Here is a 23,254-nt window from a genome sequence, read left to right on the forward strand (position 1 = left end):
TTGTATGTTTTGGAGCCAAGAAATGGAAGTTCTTACCTGATACTATTCTGTTGTTTTCCAAGAATGAAACTCACTGAGGAGACCTGATGCTTAAGGATTTCTATAAAGACAGTAAAATAAAGCTTTTGTCTTCATGTAATGCATGAGAAGAGAGAAGATGTACAGCTCAATAACTATGATAAAAGAGAGGGAGTGATAGGTGGAATAAGAGAATTCAAAATAAAGTGTTATAGAGTTCATAAATGGGATTATGATTTCAGGCAAGGATGTTATTATTTATTGGTTTATAATTGCCAGATAATAAAGGAAATACCACATTGGTTAGAAATTAGGATCAGAGCTAAAATTCAGGTTGGATATATGTATTTACCTAAATTAATTGCCATAGTGAAAATTAAAGATGGGTCACCAGCATTACCTCCAATACAAAGGATCTTATTTCTTCTCAATTATTTATAATCATGGGCTAAATTATCTGCTGTAAATAATCCTGCACACACACACACACACACACACACACACACACACACATCTATCTATCTCTATCTCTCTCTCTCTCTCCCCTTGTTCTTCATTCCCCCATCTCCTCATTTTCCTCCCACACCTCTCTCATCCCTCATCTCTGGAAATCCATCAAAGTTTTTTGAGATTCTGATGAGAAACACCAAAGGCCTTACTAAAAGAAGTCTAATAGGGAAGGATATGGGGACTGGAAAAGAAAAAGAAAGAAAGAAAGAAAGAAAGAAAGAAAGAAAGAAAGAAAGAAAGAAAGAAAGAAAGAAAGAAAGAAAGATCATGTTGAGTAGAGGAAAGAGATATTAAGATTAAGTTAAGAAGGAGGAAGAGACAGAATAATTCAAACTCTGACTTGCCTGAGAGACTAGGAGATTGATAGAAAGATAATTGTGACACATGAGAACCAGGAAATAATCTTGTTATTATTTTAAAAAGAAAACACCTTACAATACTCTAATTGTTTTGTTTTCTCCAGATGATGATGAAGAAATTGGAGGAGGCTCAGAGAAGAATCAGTCAATAAAAATGTATTATACATCAAAAGTGTTCCAGATACTATGACCCACACTGGGGATCAGCTGTAAGCCATGTGGCACTGAAAGACTACACCACTGACCATCATACTCTACAATTAGTGCTTCCAACCAGGAATAACACCTCCCCCACATCTATTTTTTTTATTTTTATTTTTACAACCATGGGAAAGAAAGTTGCGTGCATATGGGCCTGTTTTATGGTTTGGATATGTGTCCTGAAAAGGCCCCTGTGCTAAGGGTGAGGTCTCTAGACTGTGGACTTACTGGGATGTGGGGGAAACTTCAAAAGGAGCCCAGTAGGAGGAAATTAGGTTACTAGGGTTGTGTCCTTGAAAGGCATATGGGACCCTACTCTTGCTTACATCCTTCATGGGTGAGAGAATGGGTACCCATTGGAAGGATGGGCTGACCACGATATAAAATTAATGAAAAAAATATATCAGAAAATAAAGACAAGAATATTTTTAAATTAGGGGCATGACCAGTTGAGCCAATCAGAAGGGTCTGGCTTCTAATCAAGAAAAGGCCTGTGATTGCTTTATTTATAGCTGTGCAGATCAAAGAGGATCGGTATGGAACTTCTTCACGAAAAACAGGATAGGGGTGGGGTTAAACAGGTTGTTTGGTTCTTGGTGGGTTTCTCCCATCTCCAGGGCTGTGTTTGAACTTGGAGCTGTGATCTGGGTGAGGGTGCCAGCATGATTCGGGCATTCTTGAACTGGGGGATTCCACCCAGGAGTTCCCAAAGGAACGATTTCTCTGCCTAATGGCTAGAATATCGCTCAGTTTACACATGGCTTATAGATGGCTCCCCAAACCCTTTCTCTTTCTCTTTTCTTCCTAACTGCCATCAGATGATCAGGCCTCCTCTACCATGTACTACAGCCATGATATACTGTGCTGCCAGAGGTTCAAAGTAATATAGCCAAACAACCATGGATTAAGATCTCTGAAATTAAGAGCCCCCCAAAAAACCTTCCTCTTTTTAAGTTGATTATCTTAGGTATTTTGCAACAGCAATAGAAAGATGACTAACAGAGCCAGAGATGCTTTTGAACATCCAATAATCCACAAACAAAGAATTATCTAGACCAAAGTGTCAACAATGCCAGGTTTGAGAAACTCTGCCTGACTGTCCTCTGTGCCTAGCATTTTCTTCCTCCCCCAGTGATCTTTCTCCTTCAAGTCTGTATTCAAATGCCATCTTCCTAAAGAGGCCCTGTCTAACTACCCTCCCCAGTCCTTCCTTGGCCCTTACCCTGGTAAATTTTATTAGAGTACTTCTTCCCTTTAATCTACTCTATAGCTTACTTACTATCTTGTTGTTAATGTCTGTCTCTCTGTGTTAAAATATAAATTCTGAGAAGTTGGAAGGTTTTTTTTGGTGGATAGCTTTTTTCTGTTTTATTGTTGCAGATATGCCCTGTTCTCAATCAGTGTTTAATATTTGAAGAAAGAAGGCAATTGGTTCTGGATTAAGGACATATTTGGGGGGTGATCATGGGATTGTCTAAAACATCAGCAGAAATTCATTGTAAAGGCTGAGAAAAGAGTTCATATAGAGAATGTGCTTCTTTTGGACAAGAGCAGGTAGGGTATGCAGAAACAGATATAATTCCAGAAATCAGCAGGTACTTGCAATAGCGCAGCAGTAGCTAACAATGGCTTACACCACAGAAGTCAGATCCAGATGCTGAGAAGGCAAGAGGACAGGTCTTGGTGGGGGATTGCAACAGAGGTTTAGGGAAAGAAGGCCTTATAGGTGAAGCATTTTTACTTGAGTACAGGATGCAGGGTGGGCCATCCACTCAGGAGTCTGGCAAAAATGCTTGCTGCAAACAAGGCTTTGCATTAGAACTTTCTTAGGCTTATGTTTGAGTGTTTCTATTTTTTAATAGTCTTATGTAATATAGGTCCAAATCTCAATATTCTTTAATAGAGAAAAATATCTGAAAAAAAAACCTCATAAAATTAGTAAGAAAGCATTCAGATGCTAATAGATAAAAGGAGAAAGAATATGAGAGTTCTTAGAAAAGCAAATACAAATGACTAATAAACATTTGAATGTATACTCAACCTAATTATTATTGAGGTAAATACATATTAAGGTAAAAAAGAAATAATTTCTTTTGCTTTTGACTACAAACAAGGTAGAAACACAGTTGGTGAAGGCAGTTGGAAAAGGCCCTCTCAGGGGCTGCTGAGCACGGAAATTAATGCAACCTTATTGGGGGAAATTAGACTTCAGTTTTAAAAACATTCATAATCTAGGGCCTGATAATTCTACATTTGAGAAAATATCCAATGGAAATGGCCAGAATGTTGGGTATAGACCTATGTGCAAATATGTTCATTAATGAATTATGCATAATAGCAAAAAAAAAGAAAAATGAAATAGTTCTAATTCCCCACTAAATTATGAAACATGAGTAAATTATGGTATATGTATACGGGGGCATATTATGTGATTGTCTTAAATGACAATTGTGAAGATTTCTTAATAACATAAGAAAATATTCATAACAAGGAAATATTTATAATATAGAATCTGGGTCAAATAACCAAAGAATACAGAATTATAAATACCACCAAATGACCAGATTAAAAATCAGAAGATTATGTGTGAAGTGTTAATATGATTACCTATAGGGACTTTACAAGTAACTATTTTCCATATCCCTTTTCTATGTTTTTTGAAGATGCTTAAATGAAAACATTATAATTTAATAAATACACTAAATAAGTCTGGCACAATATACAGTTTGGATGACCTCTCAGAAAATTTCTAGTTTTGAGTCATCAATATTTCACTCTAACAGTCACTAAAATAAGGATAATTTGTCTATATCCATTTTAATAAAATACTTTCATGTGGAGACACACTGATTGTTCTCCAAGAGAATAAATTAATATATAAAAGGTGGTAGTAGATATGAGGAAAAAGTTGTTGGTTCTTATATAATAAAATACAGTCATAACTAACATCTTTGTTATTTTTCTTTTTTTTTCTTTTTTTTTAAGAGAGAGTGAGAGAGGAGAGAGAGAGAGAGAGAGAGAGAGAGAGAGAGAGAGAGAGAGAGAGAGAATTTTTAATATTTATTTTTTAGTTCTCGGCGGACACAACATCTTTGTTGGTATGTGGTGCTAAGGATCGAACCCGGGCCGCACGCATACCAGGCAAGCGCGCTACCACTTGAGCCACATCCCCAGCCCTTTGTTATTTTTCTTGTGATTTTTATCTCATGTGTATAAATTAGGTCTTAATCAGGTTTTTCTAATCTACATGATAATTGGCATTAGATAGATATGGGGAAACTAGGGGTGGTGGCACACACCAATAATCCCAGCTATGGGAGGCTGAGGCTGGAGGATGGGAAGTTAGAGTCCAGTTAGAGTTCAGCACAGTGATATCCCTGCCTCAAAACAAACAAACAAACAAACAAACAAATGGTAGACAAGCTAGCAACAGGGCTGTTTCATTCCAATACTCAGAAAAAGCATAGAAATAGATTCTCTTTTGTTTGCGTATTTCCCTGACTTTGCACAAAGACTGGAATAGACTATATCCTTGAGTTTCCTTTAGGGTCAAAATTATAATTGTGCTGTAAGATACAACTCAAAAATAATCTGAATATATTGTGGTCTCTCATATGATTTTTTGTTATTTTGTGTTTATTATCTTCACATTTCTCACCAGAAAAAAAATACTCAAACTTTTTCAATCAGACTGACCAAGCTGAAGAACTTGTCAAATCAGCCTGTTCTCTACCTCCCTTAGTTTCTGATTCAGTAATTCTGCGGGTGAACCATGAAGTTCCACTTGTAAGAGGCTCCCCAGTGATTCTGATGCTCCTGGTCTGAGGACTATGTTAAAGAGCCGCTGCTGTGGCTCAATTCCTATTATAATCTTAGTTAAGGCAGAAAATGGTCTGTTTTTCTTGATAACATTGACACATTTTGTCAGATAGGGGGATGGGAGTACTTCTTATCTCTCTGGTAGATATTTTTGATAACAGATACTGATGGCAAAAGTAGTCCCCTCAAAAACAGAAATAAGGCCAAAGGTCACATACATAAAATACAGCACTGGCACCTCTAATTCCTGTTTCCATGGTTTCAGTATGTCTAGGAAATAGTGGCACATCTCACATAAGCATTGGGATTATGTGCTCTTTCCTCAATAACACACATTAACGGGTGAACATGGAGGTTTTGAAATAAAACTCTCAGAAGGTAATATCAGGGGATTATCTGTAAAATGTATAAAAGTTATCATCAAAGCAAATATTACATTAAGTATTATATTATGAAAGCTTTCAGTCCGCACTCCAAGTCTTATTAGCAGAATCAGAGCTCTTCATTTTCAGCATGATTTTAGAAGAGTTTTGTGAAAGAATACAAGGTCCTTGACCTGTGATCCTCCAGGAATAGAGATGAAAACATCATTTTGGATGATCCAACTAACATTCAATTTAGCTTATTATCTTTTATTTAATGTACATAGATATGAATTTTAATACTTTTGCTTTAGTGCTACATGTTAAATTCTCTTCATATTCCTTTGAATAAAGTAGGGTAATATATGTAAAGGAGCTCAGAAAAATAGTTCAATAGAAATGTAAATCTGTGAAGGTAGCTATTATTTTTTTTCTATTCTGATAGAATTGAATAGAGTTTCACTAATAACTCATAGCTCATGGTTATAATTAATAACATGATGAAAATTCACCATTTCTTAAGTGGCAAGATAAAATGAGAATGTTTGGACTTTGAAGACAGACTTTGATTCAAGTTCAGGATCCATCCTTCCCACATGGGAAGATTTGGGCAAGCTATTTAGTCTCTTTGAGGCTGCTTTGCTGTGCTTCTCAGGAAAATTACGTTAATGACAGAACTTAGATGGATAGGAATAAATAACATGAAGTTTGAAAAAAGTGCATATTAGGTTACATACCTTTGTGAATATACTAGAAACCACAAGATTTTACACATCAAAAGGGTGAATTTTATGGTCTATAAATTATATAGCAATACAAAATAAAGTACATAAAAAAGCACCTGGCATTGAATGTCAGTCAACAAAATTTTTTCTCTGTTTTTTTTTTCCTTCTTATGTGTAGTCTAATATCTGACATTAAAGACTATAGTATACAAACAGCTAGATGGCATAAAATGAAATTGGGGTTCTAATTTTATAGTGGATTGGTGGTAGATTTAAGTCAAGTTTTAGTAACAAGAGTTTGCATTATTGGGGGCTTTCTAGATCAATAGCTTCCACTATCCTGAGGACCTGTACCTACCTACCTTCACTCCCCAGTTTTCCAAAGTTGCATAAATTTACTATATTAAACCTCTTTCTTCTTGAAATATCTATAAATATCTAGAAACTACAGAAGACTTTTTTCTATATTTCTGAACAAACCCATTGGTAAAGAAAAAGACTAAAAGCATGTGGGGTTGAGATGAGAGGAGAACATGCAAAACTTTATTATCGGAATCACCTCAGGAGCTTAACTTTGGATACTAGAAGTAAATTAAGGAGCAATACCTTCAAAACACTCAGACAAAATCATTTGCAACCCAGAATTTATAATTATTAGGTAATATCACAGGTGCAATCACATATAACCTAGAGGCATGATTAATCAAGTGTGCAGATAAAGACATTAACCAAATAAAAGTTCTCAAATATTGACTTTAGAGGGAGAATTTTTCTTAGGAAGCAACTAGAGGATGTGTTCCATCAAAAGTAGAGAGCTGGGTTGTGGCTCAGTGGTAGGGCACTTGCCTAGCATGGGTGAGGGCCTGGGTTCAATTCTTAGCACCGCCTATAAATAAATGAATAAAATCAAGGTTCATCATCATCATCAACTGTTGAGAGCCAAAGCCGAAGGGGCCCCAGCAAACTTCCAGCTGCCAGCAAACTTCCAGCTGCCAGCTGATGATTGGCTCACAGCGGCCCCAGCAACTTCTAGCTGCCAACTGATTGGCTCCTCTGTGGTGATGCTCATTGGGCTGTTTCCCTGCCCTTTCAGACCACGGAGCTGCTCATTGGGGGACTTTTTTGGCTCCGCCCACACGACCCAGCCAATATGCCTCAAGAGCAGGAGGAGTGGGGGAGATGGAGAAGCTTGTGGGAAGCCGGTGGTGGCAGTTGGGCTCTGAAGGTTTTTCCTGAGGAGCTGTTTTGTTTGGGGTGTGGTTCTAAAAATAAAGTTCGTTTCTTTTGACAAGTGGCTCCTGAATTGTGCCCAGCCAGACTGCGGCAATCAACAACAACAAAAACAAAAAGTAGAGAAAGAATGTTGAGAAGGAGAAAGACTAGGAGGCAAGGGTCCAAGTGTAGGAAAGAGGAGATGATAGAAAATTATTTAATATAACTCAGGGAGTCTCAGGGTTAGAGTCGAGAGCCCACATTGGAGGAAACATGCTCCAAAAAAAGGGTGTCTCCCAAAGGATGTTACCTGAAAGTTTATCATGTTTAAAGAGGTGGTCTCATTCCACAGAGACTTGGGAAAGAAATGATGATACTGGGGTAGACAAATGATTTGCTTGGGAATATTTGCTGAGTCTAGACAAAGGTGCTGAAAACATACATTGGAGAAAAGACAGCCTGTCCAACAAATGGTGCTAGGAAACCTGGAAATCCATAACAAAATGAAATCACACCCCTATCTCTTGCCATGAATAAAACTCATTTCAAAGTGGATCAAAGATCTAGGCACTAGAACAGAGACCCTGCACCTAACAGAAGAAAAAGTGGGCCCAAATCTCCACTATGTTGGCTTAGGGTCTGACTTCTTTAACAAGACATCTAATGCTCAAGAAGTAAAATCAAGAATCAATAAATGGGATGGATTCAAACTATAAATATTCTTTTCAGCAAAGAAAACAATAATGTGAAGAGAAAGCCTACAGAATGGGTGATAATCTTTACTACATGCACCTCAGTTAGATCATTAAACCAAAAATACAAATAAAACAATCACTAAATGGGCTAAGGAACTGCACAAACACTTCACAGATGAAGAAATATAATCAATCAACAAATATGTGAAAAATGTTCAACATCTCTAGCAATTAGAGAAATGCAAATCAAAACTACTCTAAGATTTCATCTCACACTAGTCAGAATGGCACTGGTGGAACTGCAAATTGGTGAAATCATTATGGAAAACAGTATGGAGATTCCTCAGAAACCTTGGAGTGGACCCACCATTTGACCCAGCTATCTCACTCCTTGGTTTATACCAAAGGACTTAAAATCAGCATATAACAGTGACATAGCCACATCAATGTTTATAGCAGCTCATTTCACAATAGCCAAACTATGGAACTAACCCACATGCCTTTCAACAGATGAATAGATAAAGAAAATGTGGCACATATACACAATGGTATACTGTTTAACCTTAAAGAAGAATGAAATTATGGCATTTGCTGGTAAATGGATAGAGCTGGAGAATATCATGCTACACAAAATAAGCCAATCCCAAAAACCAAAGTCCGCATATTCTCTCTGATATGCAGATGATAATTCACAATAAGGGCGGTGCTAGGGAAGAATAGAGTTACTTTAGATTAGGCAGAGGGAAGTGAAAGAAGGGGAGGGGGAATGTGGGTAGGAAGGATAATAGAATGAATGGGACATTATTACCCTGTATGTATATATAACTACATGACTGGTGTAATTCTACTTTCTGTTCAACCAGAAGAATGAGAAATCATACTCCATTTATTTATGATGTGTCAACGTGCATTCTACTGTCATGTGTAACTAATTAGAACAAATTTTAAAAAAGAAAAGAGAGGCAGTTAGGTAGGAGTGAGGAATGAAGGGCAAGAGGGACTGAAATCTGTATTTGACCACCAGATAGGAAAGCTAGCTTGGGAAGAAGTCACCCTCAAATGAAGGGAAACTTGTGAATTTAGAAGAGAAATATTGAAGGTTAAATTTAAAAAGTCATTTAGAAAAGGGATGGCTTTAGTATTTATATACCTAATTAAATATGGGTAAATGTTTGATGTAAACAAATTTTTTAAAAAGTAGAATGCAAGGTGGAAAACGTACAGCCCAAATTAAATGAATGGCTTCAATTGATTCCTCATTTAACCAATTGCCTTGTTTATAAATATAATTAAAGAAGCAAGAGGGCTCAGTGGTAAGTTTGCCTAACACATGTAAGGCACTGGCTTTGATCCTCTACACCACAGTAAAAAAAAAAAAAAAAAAAAAAAAAAAGTATAAAGAAGCAAGAATTGAGATGTGCTGTCTTTTGACCAACTGAACTGCCAGCTTTGAAATATAAGTTTAAATATCATACCTTAAACAATCAGTACTTGACCTATAGAGATGCTTGCTTATGCAATAAAGATCAGTAGATGGAATAGATACTAATATTTGTATTGACAGCTTCCTAGATAAAGTAAACATTTGTGGATCAATAAATCTAATGGTTTCTGATGTTAGCTAATATAAGTTAAATTTTCTGTTATTTCACAATCCATTTATGCTTTATCTATTGGTCTTCCTGGTAGCTTTCTTGTTTCAAAAATCCTAAGGTATTACTCACTGATAAACACGGCTTTATTCCTGATTCTAATAAAGTATCAACTCAAACAAACTTAAAAGCCCATGCCACATAACAGTCTCACTCTCTTCTTCCACTTTCTCTACCCAGGCACACTGCATGGCCAGCCTCATACTCAGTGCATAAGCCAGTCCTTTGGTCTTTGGTGCTTGATACTAACTGACCCACATATATGAGCAGTTGTAGTCTCTGACTCCATGAAAACCTGAGAATTGCAATTGAGTAGAATCTGAAGTGGGAGTACTGTACTTTTCTAATCTGTTAACAAACTATGAAGCAGAAGGGTTTCTTGACCTAGGTCATTATTTTGTCTCTATTTCCATAATATATCTATTGGAAGCACCTAGGCATATCATTGCATAATATTTAGGTCTCCTCAGTAATTTCTACAAAATATTTATTTGTAAAGTACTGTCAAATTACTACAGATTATAGATTTTTATGCAATAAGAAATTAATTAAATGTTAAGTGTGAAGAAGTCCAGGCTAGCCTACAGAAGATGAGACAAATGGAGCTGATAGAAGATAGCCCAGCCCAGGGTCCCTAGACCACATGCTCTCAGACACCCTGCCAGACGACTGTAGCTGACATAAGTGGCCCCTGGCAAGTTCTTGATCTCCCCTTTGGAAAACTAAACACTCTTTCCCTAATTAATTAATTAATGATGTTGTGGTGTGAGTGCAGAATACTCAAATTTCCAAGTAGTGACAACAAACAACATTGACATTGATAAGAATAACTCATTATTTGGTTGCCTACACCACATGGTGTTAAGATCACAGATGTTAGCCAATCTGCTTAGCTTTGTTACTGTTGTCCTGGGCAAACCTCTGAACCTCTCTGTGCCTCAAATTTCTAATCTGTAAAATGGGAGAAGAGTAGTACCTTCTTCATCAAATTGTCATAAGGTTTTGTTGAGTATGTAAAGTGCATAGAATCAAGTTGGGCATTATCATAAGCACTCAGTAAATGTCAGCTATTCCTTTTGAGTGTTAATCAGAGTTGAGATCCCGTAGAAAGCCCTTTATCATCCTTAATATAACCCAGAGCAAGTCTATTACATTTTTTAAATGGAACTCTAATTTGAAGAGCCCTAGTTATTGATCAACCTCACACAAATGGAAAGAGATGAAAACAGGATTCCAGCCCGTGCCTGTGTGACACAGGACACAGAGTCCAAGCTCTGAGCAACTGTGCTCCCTGTAGTGCTAGAGAGACATTGATAACAGCACAAAGAGAAACTGCCAGGCTTCCTGTATGTTAAGTAAGAATTAAAATAACTCTGCTACTGGATCTGCACATCCCCTTAAAACCTTGAGAAAGGGTTTGCAGGATAATGCAGGAACCCTGATTCAATTTATTCTGGAAAAATATTGGCATCTTGTTCTGTGCTTAATGACTACAAAAATTCTTTGAAAAATTGAAAAACTCTTTAAAAATTTTATGATATAACCACTACATATACCTCATTATACTCTAAATAAAGGTATCTAGTGGACTGGATTTTTGGATGGGGAAGTGAGGATGAATAAGACAAAAGCTTTTCTTCTAAATATTTAAAAATATCAAAAGATAGGACAGATCCAAGTAGGTACAACCTGGCTAGTTTCTTTACTGCAGCCTTCAAGTTTTAGGAAACTAAAGGAACATGCTAGAAAACTAGAGAATATTTAAAACTATCCATCCTCCAGAAATTGGTGTTAGAAAGTGATGGCCAATAATGAGATAGTGCCTAACTATCTGGCACTTTCAACTAAGAAGTGAATAGGCTGCTTTCTCTCAAGGGAAACCATTTCTGGAACAAAATAACTGGTATTTATAATAATACTCACATCCAATATCTGCTTTAAAACTACACCCAAATAAAAGCTGGGAATTCTGGTTCTTCACCTAGAAGTGATTGCTTCGAGCAAAGGACCAGGAAATGGGAAATGGCAGTTTCATTGCAGAAAAATTAAGGCAGTCTACTCAGTTAACTCCTTCTCTGGGAGACTTCCCCGATCCCTGATCCCCGTGGTGTGGCCCCAGCAGGCATGTTGATACTCTGTGATTCTATCTCCCTGGGATTCATAGTTTGACTCAGGAGGTAGACATTGAATCAAGTCAGATTCACACCTGTAGGCCTGCATGTGTGACTAGATCTTTGACATTTGATGACAGGAATTGTGAGGTGGCCAGATTCTGTATTTGGACATGGAAATAAAGAGAAGAAGGAGACTGCAGCAGTGATTAAGAGTCAGAGACCAGAGGCAATGAGAGTAAGCTACCTCTCCAAGATTTGCTTAGCCACATCCCCACTCCTGGACCAAATAGGAGAAATTTAAGAAGATGTCTACTCTAAGAGTCAAGAAAGTATAAAAGCCTGTTTGTTACATCCATTAATTATGCTCCATAACTTTATATATATTAGATATATTCTTTGGTAAGTATCAAGTATTTTATTAGTTTTTTTTAAATAAAATGTTCTACATCTATTAATAAATGGTCTTTTCTTTTGCCCTTGCAAATGTGACCCACTATATAAACAAGATTCTTGAGGTATGAGTTGCGCAATATATATATATATATATATATGTATATATATATATATATATGCATGCTTTGGAAATTGAATGTTATTTTATATGCACAGGAAAGACTTCATTGAATGTAACCAGGCATACAAAATTTAGCCCAATTACTGCCATTCAGTATTGTTAAGCCATCTAAGCAAGTCATGTAATTTTCATCAGTATCCTTTTATGCATATTCAAGATTGTACAATGACAGTAGGAAATACCCATTTCTTCAGTGAACTAATTAAAAAGAAAAATTATGTTTGGATTCATCAACTGAGAATCTTTTTTAGATTAATTATTGATGAATTGTCCATCAGGTGTGCATAAGACTACAGAGACAAGATTAATCTTGATTAAATTCAAAAGTGCTTTATTTATAGTAGCTCTAAATTATGGATTATATTAAAAATAAGATTTCAGGGTAGGTTGTTTTCTTTAGGAGACAGTCTTCCTTAACTATAACTTGCAATATCAATCAGTAGTGAGTTTAGAGACATTATTTAACTTTCATAGATTTATTCAAACCTTTGCATAGCAATTACTAGGGAATGTAAGCAAGTAAAAAGGGAGAATAAAATCAAATCTCTTGGGAAAATACTGGCAAAAGGGAGAGGGAATGAGATAAATTAATCTAAAAATCTATTTCAATTAATAATTTCATTTTGAATATGAAAGTAGATACAGTGAAATACTAATTATCATTCTTATGTATATTAGCTGTTTATGGCCAGAAACACTTCACTTTTTAATTGGTAGTGTTTATCACTATTTTAAATATACTGCAACAAATAGGAATTCCTTCTTCTTATTTCTTTGTTCCTTTTTTCTTCATTTTAATTTCCCTAATTTTTCTTCACTGGTAACTTTAAAGAATAGATAGGGCATGTGAAAATGTTTCAAACAAAGTATGTCTAATCTACTTCAGATTTTAAATATGCTAGAGAAAATGATTGGAATCCTGAAGGACTGAGTGAACACCAGGGACAGAATAAATTCACAATGTGTCTGAAATGAGTTAAAATCTTTTGCCCCAGGCTTCCCAAGTTGGGAACCCAGAGAACCTGAAACTAATGTTTTATTCTCTGGAAATTTGAAGTTTTAAATGTTTGGTATGTGGGTGCAGCTTTTCAAAAGAGGAGTTGGCATGGAATAAACTTGTGGTCCTTATATAATGCCATGAAGTATGAATCTTCAAATGCTAGGAGTAATGAAACAAAAACAAACCATCTGAAGAGTATCCAGTGAATTCCAGTGTAATATGGAAAGTCTCCTTCAATGTGTATGGTATTTACATTAAAAAGTGTTTCCGGTACTTAAGACTTGAGAATCCATCAAGGAATTGCAACCTTGTTTGCTATTGTATAATTTCCTTTTCTTCTCTTCCTCAGTATGTAGTGGAGTTAGTCTAAAGAAGTATAATCTTTGAGAAAAACTTGAAATATATATGGCCTATTGTTTTTATCATATGATGTTGGGTGAGGTATGGTGAGGCCAGATGTAGATCAAGAGAGAGAAAGGATTCTTTGCTTTTATTTATACTCATAGTTTCTTGGAGAGAACACAGAACATCCACTAGGGACTCCAGGGAAACAGCAGGGTTGGTCAAGAAGCAGAGGTAGGCAGGGAACTATGGGCAAGACCTTTGCTGTGCTTTCTGTGGGAAGAAACAGGCAAGGCAGAGAAAGAAGGTTTACGATTATCTGGAATGAATCATTTCAGTAGGTTCTGGTGCACAGGGGCTGTCTCTGGTCATCGAGCACCTGGCCCTAAGGTAATTAGAGTAGGTGGATAGTTATCCAGTGTTGGAATGTTAAAGGAAGTGGTTGGAGTTATGGATTTAATCAGCTGCTCAAGAAGCAGAACTGACCACCTGTAGCTAGGGTCTTTGAACAGGATCAAGACAGCATTTATAAAAATATTACTCTCCAGGCGCAGTGGCACATGCCTGTAATTCCAGTAATTGGGAGGCTGAGGCAAGAGGATGGTGAGTTCAAAGCCAGCCTCAGCAATGGCAAGGCACTAAGCAACTCAGTGAAACCCTATCTCTAAATAAAATACAAAATCGGGCTGGGGATGTGGCTCAGTGGTCAAGTGCCCCTGAGTTCAATCCCAGTACCCCCCCCCCAAAAAAATTCATATTACTCATATGAAACAACAGATCCAATATAGGTGTTAATAGATCAACCTCAGGTACTGCTACAATCATAGTGGATGTCTCTTAAAAATGACTGTGGTGTTGCTGTTCTACCAAAGAAGGAGTAAATGCCCCTAAGTTTTGTTGTTTAAATTCTCTTCTGACCAAATGGAGGGCTATGATGGTGTCCTCCAAAACCATGGCTGTAAATTATAGAGATGCACATGGAAAAAAGAGAGAGAGAGAGAGAGAGAGAGAGAGAAAATCCACCAGAATTTTCAGAAATATAGTTTGTTTAAAAAAAAATATAGACAAAAGCAAACATCTTTAATGGCTCATTTGGTAAGTGAATTCTTATGAAAATCTAAACATTGAGCAATTGCATACAGAGAATGAGAAATCCTTTCCAATTGATATTTAGAAATTTAATCTGTGGGGGGAGAAAAAAACATTGTAGCATGGACTGGCATGCGGAAAGGTCAATGTGGCAGAGAGAGAAATGGAACAATGAGCAGAGACAGCAAGAGAAGACGTATCTGCAGACCTAACAGCAAAAACAGCTCCAGAGCCCCACAGACTTTTACCTTAGGAGAAAGTCAGGAAGTGTATGACAGAATTGCAAGAAATTCATTTGCAATTCCTTGTTTAGGTGCTGTTTACTTGTTGTTATCAACAGCAGATAATTCTCATTTCAGTTTGATTTGATTATGCTCCATTTCTTATCTTCTTGTCAAGAATTAGTGTGCTGGTAAAGATACTGCCGCCTGTTTCCCATGGGCCATTCACACACCTGAAGCTCAGTGGCTGGAAATGTAGGTAGCACCAGCCACTGGGAAGTGCCTGTGTGAAAGCACTTTTGGTAGGTTTGTTCTACCTTTCACTGTTATCACTACCTTTAAATAAAATTTAGACTCAAGACTGGTTTGGGGCCACAAGATCAAGACAAATAATACCCAGTCCAAAAAGCAATATGTGTCTGTAAATGACCCGCTGATGGCTGGTCACCAACCCAAATGAGCTGTTGATTCAAGACATCTGTGGATAGGCATAGGGATCTTCCTTGGAACAAGCTGGTCTGGCAGTCCATGACATTCACACAAGTGAGAACCTCTGTCCTGTAGCCTGAAGAAATATATGGTTCTTTCCATTGTTATCAAATTGCCCTCCCAACACACATCCAGGCTGGTGCACACCTGTAATCCCAGCTGCTAGGGAGGCTGAGGTACGAGGCTGGAAAGTCAAAGCCAGCCTCAGCAAAATGAGGCGCTAAGCATCTCAGTGAAACCCTGTCTCTAGATAAACTACAAAATAGGACTGGGGGTGTGGCTTAGTGGTCCAGTGCCCCTGAGTTTACTTTCCAGTGCAAAAAAAAAAAAAAAAAAAATAGTGGGATGGAAATGAAGGAGGAGCCTCAACTCTGTTGCTACTTATCAGTGAGAAGTAACAAGATTTAGGACTTCTGCAATTACTTACTCTATGGTAGAGAATATATTCCTAAAACAGTGTCTGTTCAATACACATTTGTTTCTGGGAGTCCCATGCCTGAAAGTTGATTTTAGATTTGAATACCCCTTAATGCTTGATCCTCTTAGAGTTCTTCTCATCTTTCACTTTATGGAGGATTATCCACCCGCTGACACAATTAAGCATGTTCTTTATTACACCAATATGATGCTTTGCTTTTCTCTTCTCAGATTGTGTATGACACAGTAGAAAATGAACTGGACTAAGGAGACCTAGAATCTATGCTTCTGTCTTTGAGTACCTACTGTCAAGTTGATTGAGTAAACCCACTTCACCTCTTTGTACCACTCAGTTTACCCCTACACAAAATAAGGGAGTTAGACTTCAGGAACCTTACAGCCCTATAATTTAACAAGTGAAAAATATCTAATAGTCCTTTGAAAGCACAACATTGCAGACCTGAACTTTTCATTCTGGAGAAAGGAAGATTTGAACATGAATTTTACAAAATGCGCTTTGTGTCATAGTGGTCGATTAAGGCAACCCTGACTCCATTTCCAGGATGACTTAGACAGTTCTTCCAGCACTGTATGTTTTGATTTTCTCTAAAGAAGTCAGTAAGCCTAGAATATCAGATCTCATAAGTGAAAGAAAATCCATGGATGATGGCGAGAATTATCCCCATCTATTCTTGTAGCCCGTGCAAGTTAAATCAGAGAATCTGTGTCTAATGGCCCAGAAAGTATCTGAGAATTTCTTCTTAGTTGGGGAGTAAAAATCTAGAAGATTGATTCTAGTGTCTCACCAACTACAAAGATACATTAGTGTAATGCATTAGTGTAATTAGTGTACCCTGGGGCTTTCCTGTCCCAACCTCCTTTTTCATTACACCAAAAGGCAGATGAGACATAAAAGCTGTCACTCTGCAAATATTCAGAGTTTCCTGACTTCAAATTGTTAGTAATCCCAGCAACTCTGAAGGCTGAGGCAGGAGGATCACAAGTTCAAAGTCAGCCTCAGCAGCTTAGAGAGGTGCTAAGCAACTTAGCAAGCCCCTGTGTCAAAATAAAAAGGCCTATAGATGTGGCTCAGTGGTTAAGCGCTTCTGGGTTCAATCCCTCATACCAAAATAATTAATTAATTAAAAACAGATAACTAAGTTAACTAGTTTTTTAATTATAATTTTGATAATTTAAATTTGTATATTTATATCAGATGCCAAAACAACACAACAATTTTTATTTGGTACTTATGAATTGTGTAATCTAGCTGCAAAGAACCCTGGGTGGTAGAATGAGAAGAGCTCAGGCCCAGGAGGGGGAGAAAACATGGTCTACTACTGTTTAGCCTTTGGAAGCTTGGACTGAATGTGACCTCTTTGAGCTTCCACCTGAGCAAAGCAAGGGAGTTGACTAGATGACCTTCAAGATCCTTTCTGGAACAAAGGTTCCTGGAACCTAGGAGACCCACTAAGTTTACAGTGAAGGAAACTGAACCCTCAACAAGGTCAATTAAATAGCCTAAGGCCAATACTAAACTAGGCTTCAACTCTCTTGACTTTTGATGCAGTATTTTTTCTCAAGTAATCTATAACTCAAATAAATCAAAAAGGGCCCATCAAAGAGGAAATCAGGGGTTTGGAGAAAAACTCATTTCTTCAGAGTTATATGACTAATTGGAGGGAAAGAAAAGATGAGAACCCGGCTCTTTTGCTTTCAAGTCCACAGATGTTGCCTCTAATGAACAGAGTTCAGCATTGACTAGAGAGAAACAAATTAATACGCGAGATAGACACTGGAGCACAACTGCTAAGGGAAATGATCAATAGAGGAGTTAGGAAAACAAGCAGTAATGATTTTACTATAATTGGCTAGTAGTTATTCAAGGAGTAAATGCTGAAGATGGATTAAATAAAACCAGTCTCTTCAAATTGTATAAATACTGAACGGAGATGACTTTTAATTTATTATTAACTCTCATTTAATCCAATTTTCCATTAAAAACTTGTCTGTGGATGTGTTTAATAGGCAGAAATATTAATGTTAGAGATGCAACTAAAATCATTATGATTTCCAGATTGTGTCTTAAGGTTTGAAATAATCTTTAGATATATAGTATGATATTATATTAATCATACAAATGGTTTTCAAAAATAATTTAATCATAGTTTCATTCTCTTACTTGTAAATATTCAAATATTGAAATCATGTAACTGCTAACCCCATTTTGTTTCCTTTTTGATTTTCATTATTTTCCAAAAGAAACATTTATGTGTTCAAATAATAATTCTTGTACTCCTGCACAAAGCTTAGGATTTCTTCACGCCTCATCTTTCTGTCTCCAGATTCTTCCTACAACCTATTTCTTGGACTTTTTGGTGGCTAGAGGAAAAGACAATGATGCTTTGGAGAGGATAAGAGAAATGTAAAGTAGAGAAAGAAAACCAATAACCATCGTGTTCTTTAAGTACATTTCTCATTTCATCCTCAGAATATCCTATGAGACTGTTGCAGTTATCCATATTTCACAGTTGAAGAAAGGAACTAAGAGGTTAAATTACAGTCACAAGGTCACATAATTTGTAAGTGATTTGGGAATTCAGAAAGAAGTATTTTTCTTTAGTTCTTATTCCATAAGATTTTTTAAATATATATTTGGAAGATCTAAAAATATTTTGGAATAAAAAGCTTATCTAAGACAAATCACTAATAAATAAATGTCTCTAAGATTGAAATCAATAAGCACAAAAATGATTGAAATTTATTTCAAGCTATGGTCTGATCCAAGCACTATATGGCCTTCCATTCAGAACAAGCTGACTTTTGCAGGTGTCTAATATTCAGACAGAAGTGCAGATGTTGTCTTAAAATGATTATTTACTTGCTTATAAATAACACTGTAATTTGCATAAATACAGACAGAATAGGCAACTAAAAATTGTACCCATATAAAAACCTTAGTACAGAAGCTAAGGAACTTCCAGCTGTGCCAGCTCAAAACCAACAGATGTGGTTCACTTTGCAGATTTGTCAAGTAATCATGACAGTGTCTTATAAATGCAAGAACATGAACAAACATCAAGTCAAGAATCACTCTAAGTCTTTTTCAAACCAAGTAATGTAAATCACCAGGACAATTACTAATTGTCCCAGTAAGAGATAATAGATGCTTTAATGCAGAAATAGAGAGATGTCAATAGATATTATAGAAACTCACCACATTCTTTCTGTGCAGGAAAAAGACTATTTCATAAGGGCAAAAAAAAAAATGGATGGTAGTATATTTTTTAAAGAAATTCAATTTTCTTACTTCCTGCTTCCTCCCTGCTTATGCACATTTACAGTCCATTTAAAAACATATCCCCAAAAAATGTTTAAATGTAATTTAGGAGATTCATCGTCATTTGAAAACTTTTCTGATTCTCTGAGCACTGCTACACTAGCTACACTAGCATTTTTCTTTACTACATAATCACACATTTCCCACCATGATTTTCTCAAAGTGGAAATAAAAAACCCCAATAGTTTCAGGCTTGCTGAGAGGATAAATATGCAATGTGAAAAAGTTCTTTAGAATTTTCTAACAAGGTGTTGTGGGGCAGGTCTCTCAGAAAGCACACAAAGTCCCAGTTTTGTCCAAATTGAAGAGTCTTTATTTAGCCAGTCAGCCTTTGACGGCTCCACAAGACCCATAATTGTCTCTGCAAGGAACAACCCCCAAGCTTAAGCATTTTAGGATATTTAAGGGCAAAAACCACATCTGGGTTGATGTCGCTGCAAGCAGGCAGGTGCAGAATCTGGTTTGGGCAGATAGTGAGACAATGCAATGGGTACATTGGCATTTCCCATTGGACTTTTCAGGTTGGCATAGCAGCAAGCAAGCAGAAAGGAAGAGGGCCAAAAGTTCAGCACAAGTTAGAGAATGGTTACTAAGAGCTAGATAATCTCTGACAATACATTGCCCAAGAAAAATGAAAACCAAAGAGAACAATTTTACATTGTATAAGAATTGCTATTTTGTGTTGCCAGGTATGTTATACCAGGTAACTATTAATGGGTACAGAGTCGGGGCTTTCCCACGGGGGAGTTAGGGTCTGTAAACAAGTCAGGATGGTGCCTGGCATTTTGCCAGAGGGAGTGGTTTGTGAAGTAACGCCAGCCAGCCAGTAAGTGTGGAGATTCCTTATTGGTTGACTGCTGTATCTAGTTTATGTTAATTAAGATAAGCTGTGTGGAATGTATATATACCCCTCCTGTCCTACAATAAATGGCTCCCACTCCTGCTGTATCAATGTACACAAGTTGCTCTTCACCCCCTAGTTATTTTGCCCAGCTAGCTGGGCTGCGGCATGGGGGAAGCATTTCTTACATGATATGGAATCTCAGGGTAAAATGGATTCTGTTTGATTGTTGTCCATATAGCCTGGCCCATACCAAAGGAGGCTCTCAAATATAATGTGTTATTTTATTTTGAACTGCTTACCAATTTAGATCTAATCTAGGAATTGAGATGATGCCTAAATCAGACTTCAGCTAGTAATGCAGAAGCAGTCTGTCATTGATCAAAATATAGCTAATAGAGCAGGTGTCTACAACCTTTCTCTATAAATGGTGCAATGGAAACAGTCTTGGACTTTGTAGGCCTCTCGGTTTTAGGCACAACATAAATTAAGAGTGTGGCTATACTCCAGCAAAACTTGGTTTATCCAAACGTGCTTGGCTGGATTTGACCAGCAGGCTATAGTTTGTTAATCTATATACTAGAGTAATTCTTACTATATTTTTTTTCTCTTGGAATTAGTAAGGCATCAGACATGTTAAAATTGAACTCTGAAGGCTTTGATTTTGATTAATTATCTATAGAAAAGATTATTTCCCTGATTAAACCAACTCTAAGATCTAAAACTAGTTTTGCCCTTCAATGAGAAATAGACACTGGGCATCTATGCTAATTTCTTGGTGAAATATACTAGAACTTTATAATTTTGTAAAACATTTTCATAAGCTTTCTTCAAGCAGAAAGATTACTGGCATCATTGCTAGAGGTTAAAATAGTGATGTATGGTCAAGAAAAAGTATATTCATAATACAGAGGTAAAATCAAGTTTCATGTTAAAACCTCTCCTTCTTCCAAAAGAGTGTAACTAACTGCCAGGCTATTAATTCCTCGCCTAGCACAGAGAGGAAACAAAATATGCTCTCCTCAATGACAGGCCACAAAGATAAGGTCCTTATCTTTCTTCCAGGTTCACATTTACATTTTATCTTCAACTAGACCTTGAAATAGGAATGTAGATACCATACGGAGATCACATTGGTGATCAATATGTATTTATTTTATGAATATGAGAACCCTGAATGATAATTTTCAACAGATGACAAGAAAAGTTCATCTGAAAACCATAGGGCTGCTACCTAAAAATCCTATAAACAAGTTGTTCTGTCCCAGTCTCTGGTGGTTAACCACAGAGTACAGCAGCATCCACATGCTGCTGTTAAATTTAATCAAATGCTTATAAGTCACCCACTGTGTGCCTGTCAAATGCAAATCCTGTGAATACAAGGTGAATTTTCTGCTTTCTTCCACAGCATATAGCCTACACTCATGCATGAGTTCCCAGATTAGCTTCATGAGTGTTCTGATGAAAACAGCTGAAGAGGCAATTTTTTAAATTGGTTTTTTTTTTTTCAGTTTGAAAGTTATTTAGCTTTATTTGGAGTATTAGAATGTGTAAATGGACAAATATAAAATAACTCAGACTACAAAAAGGAAGAAATACAAAATGAAAACTCAGTGATGTTCAGGCATTTTTCAAAGTGCTCCACAGATGTTTACTAATGTTGTTTTATGAGATCAATTCTTGAATTCTACTATTCCTAGTTATGAAGAACTGTTGCCAAATATTAAACCAACTTTGGAACATTAAAATTTTAATTGTTTTACTTATTATCATGGAGAGTTTCTCTGTCAGTTTTTAGATGAAAACACTGCATATAAAGCATCCCCCCAAACATGCCAATGGCTAACAACATAAATAAATGTCTCCTTCACATCTCTTTGGATAGTCTCTGTTTGGCTCCACTTCAGGCTGAAGTTGGCGTTCTTTGCCAGCCATTCTGGGACTCAGGTCAAAGGGCTGGCATCCCTGGGGCATGCTCCTGTCACCATCCATGCAGAGGCAGTAGTGAAAGAGGCCCAGCAAGCCAAACCACAGATGCCCATGAAAAGCTTCTGCATGAGCTTAGGGTGACCACATTCACTCACGTCCCAACACAAGACACATAGTCAAGTACAACATTAATGGAACAAGAGTGTTTCTTTTTGAAGTAGGGAAAAGGAATGTTTACTAAACATCAGTTGCAAAAGTGAAGTTAGGAAAACTGAAAAAAAAGTATTTGGAAGTTTGAAAAATACTATAAATATATGAAAAAAGTATGACACACAAAGTCTAAACTTTTGGAATAATCAAAGCCCAGGGCTCCAGACAGAGAGAAAATGAGTGGTGATATAAAAAGGGAATCAGACAGACTAATCTGTTCCAGCAGGGGCAGTTTAAATCCCTATAGAATGAAATTTGAGCTTATCACCAGAGAGGAGCAAACAGGGTATTTTAAAAATATTTCTGCTCCAATGGACAATGCTGAGGATAAGCATTTTCTTGGATTTTTAGTTCTATTATAAGAGAAACTATATTAATATAATAAATGTAATAACTGACTAATATTCAGAGAGAATAAAGTTCAAAATTGTTACCATTAAAAAAGAAAACGTTTTTCCTCTGCAAATTTTAAAAATATTTTCTTTTCTTTTTAGTTTACAAATAAAAATTACATACATTTATCACGTATAAAATGATGTTTGAAATACATGCACATTGTAGAATGGCTTTATTGAGCTAATTAATATATGTACTCCTTTACATACTTATTTTTTGTGATCAGAACAACTAAAATCTACTTTTAGTGATTTTTAGAATACATTGTTATTGACTATGGCCACCATGTTGTACAATCCTCCAGGATTTTTGTTTCCTGAATAGATTTAGATAACAATAATCAAAATTGAAAAAAAAATAACAAAAGGCATTAATTCTCAAAATTAAAAGGAAATATAGAAATTGCAATGCTGTAAGGTAATGAAAGGGACATTTTGAGGTTAATTTCGAACCTCTGATCTTTTCTAAATTAACAGAGAGTACTGCTTAGTGTTTTGCTAAGTTATGAATAATCAGTGCAAAGAATGAACCAAGTCAGAGTTGGGGGGGGGGATTCTGCAAATCTTCACTAACAGAATTTTATTAGAGAAATCCTGTAAGAAACTGAAAACCATCCCAAAACCAAGTGATGTGAGAAATATCTGAATCCTTCCTTCTTGGATTAAGAAATTTTATTTACTAGTTCCGCTCAGCAGGTATCTATTAAGCTCTGTTCACTGAGTTGATGAACACATTCTGC

Source organism: Spermophilus citellus, assembly GCF_964194105.1.
Source record: "Spermophilus citellus genome assembly, chromosome: 14".
NCBI classification, from domain to species: Eukaryota; Metazoa; Chordata; class Mammalia; order Rodentia; family Sciuridae; genus Spermophilus; species Spermophilus citellus.